General features: G+C 39.2%; 1 protein-coding gene across 1 annotated transcript in view; it reads right to left on the minus strand.

Moving 5' to 3' along the window:
* Positions 1-3,364, minus strand: part of LOC108745858 (zinc finger protein ush) — a 253,341-nt gene that overhangs the window by 237,494 nt on the left and 12,483 nt on the right. The window lies entirely within an intron of this gene.

Below are 3,364 nucleotides of genomic sequence, written 5' to 3' on the forward strand. Positions count from 1 at the left end.
TGATAATTCGAAAAATTCAGATAACTAATCAAAATTTTTTATTGAGAATGTAAAAAAAAAATAAATGTCACATATATAAAGATTTGGTAAAGAAAAAAACCGCTTTTAATGCAAAATAATTGAAGTACAATCATGATTTGCTACAAGCCTTTATTGTCAAAAACTTTGATAATCCACAAAAAAATCTTTAAAAATGTTTGCGAGAAGATCTAAATATTGTCGATCAAAATCCACATTTTCGGAGCTATACAGAGTGATTCAGAATACAGCGTATAACGTTAAGGAGAAGAAAGAAAGGCGGAGGGAGGTCCATCAGCGGCCCTTATCTTCGCTTCGCCCGAGTCCCTTATTCCGCCGTTGCCGCGGATGTCTCCCGCGATCCCCCCTTTCAATCCCCCTCCCCCCTCCCACCCTCTCTCTGTCTCTTTCTGGAAGGCCCTTCCTGTCTTCGCGGAGAAACGCGCCACAGACAACTATCGCGCCACTGATCTCGCCTAGTTAGCCTTTCTTCCCTCGATCCTCTCCCGCGCGCGTCACCCTTCCTCCCTCTCGCCCTTGTCCTTCGTGCCCTCACCTGTACGGTACCTCTTGCTGGTGCACCTTCCTTCAGCGAGCGCGGAACCGATATCGAGAACTCGCCTCATAAATACAGCCGAGGGAGCTGAAGCTGAAGGGGGCGACGAGGAACGGGGTAAAACGGGGAGGGGGTAAGAGAGGGAGAGGGAAGGGCGAGCCTACAAATTGCTACACCGCATTGTGGTGTCACTCCAGCCTGTTACGACACGGCCCCGGCATCTCGCCGGAATGGTGTCCGCGCGCGCGGTTTCTCCTCCCCTCCCTCCCCCTCGCTCGCCCCCTCCCCTCTGCGCGCTCTCTTTACGGTGTTGGTCGACTAAGGGCCGAGGACGGGAGGGGCCCCCTACATGCGTGTAAACGCGCCTTTACACCGATAACCCGCCTGTTCCGCTGCAAGTGAAACGGACGGGATCTCTTTTAGGCCTTTCGGAATATTGTCGGAGTGGGGGATGTCGCGATTCTCCTGCATGCGAAAGCGAATTCGAACGGTTGCGATTGGATACCAGAAACTCGAGACTTTTGGATCTTAAGTTTTGTTGGACTATCAATGTATAATATTTGAATATTTTAAAATGTCGAATGTCATGGATTTTTTTACAATTTGTAACTAAATCAGGGTGTCCCGTAAATTTTGACCGACTTTTGTGTAAATACAGCGGAACTGAGTCGAAAAGTTCTCTACCAGTTTGCAATTTTCATAATGGTTATAACGAGATATTAATTACTAAAAATCGCTAAATATTGATTTCCAATAATTTTGTACTCGAATACTATCAACTTTACAGGAAAACAGCAAGAGATGAAAATTGTTTATTTTCTTCTTATAAAGTTCTGAGGATCTTTTCAGAATTTTTTCATAATTTTTTAATACCGTATTTTCTCACGGTGGTAAAAATAAGAAAAATGCAGTACTAAAAAGTTGATAAAAAATTCCAAAAAAATTCTTAGAGTTCTATGAGAAGAAAATAAACAATTTTTGTCTCTTGCAGTTTTTCTGTAAAGTGAAAAATTTTTGAAAATCAATTTTCGGTAATTTTTAGTAATTAATATCTCGTTAACTACAATATTATGAAAATTGCGAAATGATAAAGGACTTTTGGACTCGATTTAGTCCGCTTTATTTACACAAAAGGCTAAAACTTCCGTATAAACCTAAACTAAGTTTGAATTCCTTAATATAAAAAATTACTCCTTCATGAAAAATTAAATCCTTTGTGTTCAAAATTTGAAATGACGAAACATATCATAGACATGCATTAAAAATTACGCTTCAATATGTATTGAAAATGTATGTACATTTCATATTATGTTATTTCAAAAACATTGACAAAATTATATTGCAACATAAAAAAATCTGTAATAAAAGACTTACACACTAAATTTCTTGCAGTGAAATCTTACTCCAAGAGAGCGGACATCAACTACCCTTAAAAAAAAAGTGAAAATATTTCACTTCTTGAAAAAGAATGAAAATTCATTCTAGAAAGAGTAAAAATTGTCATTCTTTTTTAAGAAGTGATGGATGGTTGTATTTTCATTTGCCCGGAGTGAGATTTGCAGGAAATTTAGAGTTCATATTAAATAATGAAATAATAAATAAATTTTTCTCTATATAAAAAAAAATCGCATGATATACTTTGAGAAAATCAATTAAAACACAAATACTTAATCAAATTGAATCTAACATAGAAAGTACCGGAATAAATCCTTTTATTATTTCCTTCTATTAGTTAAATATATTTGAAAGAGTACATTTTTTTTTAAGTAAAGCAAATTATTATTAAAACGTGTCGTCAAATTGATTATCAGGGTTAACACACCGTGGCTCTCGCCGACAAATTTACAAGATAAAACAATCAGCTACAACGTTAAAGTCATATCTTCGCCCAACAAACACGAAATACATCTCACGTGTGTGTGTGTGCGCGCGCGTGTGTGTGTGTGGACCTCAATACCGCCACAATACAACCAGCTAACCATACAAGACGCCAGTATCCGACACGGCGGGTGTATATGCATCAATGTGTTCGGCATCGTGTCTATCAGCGACACGAGGCTCGCGTTACATCTCTCGGGGAGAGAAGGAGACGGAGAGATCGTTCGATCACTGGATCGAAGAGAGTGTGTTCGATTAAGCGGACCAAAAGACTCCGGAGGTGTCGTTATCGAGCGATCTCTCCGTGCGATGATACGCGAGAACTTACTAGGGGAATCACATCTCGGGGGAGGCGCGGCCGGCTCGTCATATTAACAACGATATACCGGCAACAACAGCAACAATAACGGCACAGAAGAAAGGGGAGACGCACCTCCCTCGAGACAGTGTCTCTCAGACGATCCTGGATCCACTGGAACCATTTTACCCTCCTTCATCGAGGGAAAGAAAGTAATTGTAATTAATACGTTGTGTGTGTGTGTGTGTGTGTGTGTGTGTGTGACAAAGAAATTAACAGACTCTCAGAAACTGATGAAATTAAAGAAACTGAGAAAGTATGGCGTAATAAATTTGACAAACGTAAAATTAATATATAAATTAAATGTTCGGTAATACATGAAGTTCAAACGTTGGAGTTATCATCAGCGACATGTGATCTTCTAAGTAAATTACGTCTGCTGGACAGTTAAACGGTTAGCCATTTCTGGATTGCATGATCCAAAGTGAAAAATGTTTAACTGTAGACAATAACAGAAACTGTCATTCTGCACGAGAAACACGTTGACCAAAAAAAAAAGAAAAATGTGGATTCATAAGACAATTGCTAATTCGTCATCTGTTGTAATGTTAATT

This window comes from Trachymyrmex septentrionalis, unplaced genomic scaffold (assembly GCF_001594115.1).
Source record: "Trachymyrmex septentrionalis isolate Tsep2-gDNA-1 unplaced genomic scaffold, Tsep1.0 scaffold152, whole genome shotgun sequence".
Taxonomy (NCBI): Eukaryota; Metazoa; Arthropoda; class Insecta; order Hymenoptera; family Formicidae; genus Trachymyrmex; species Trachymyrmex septentrionalis.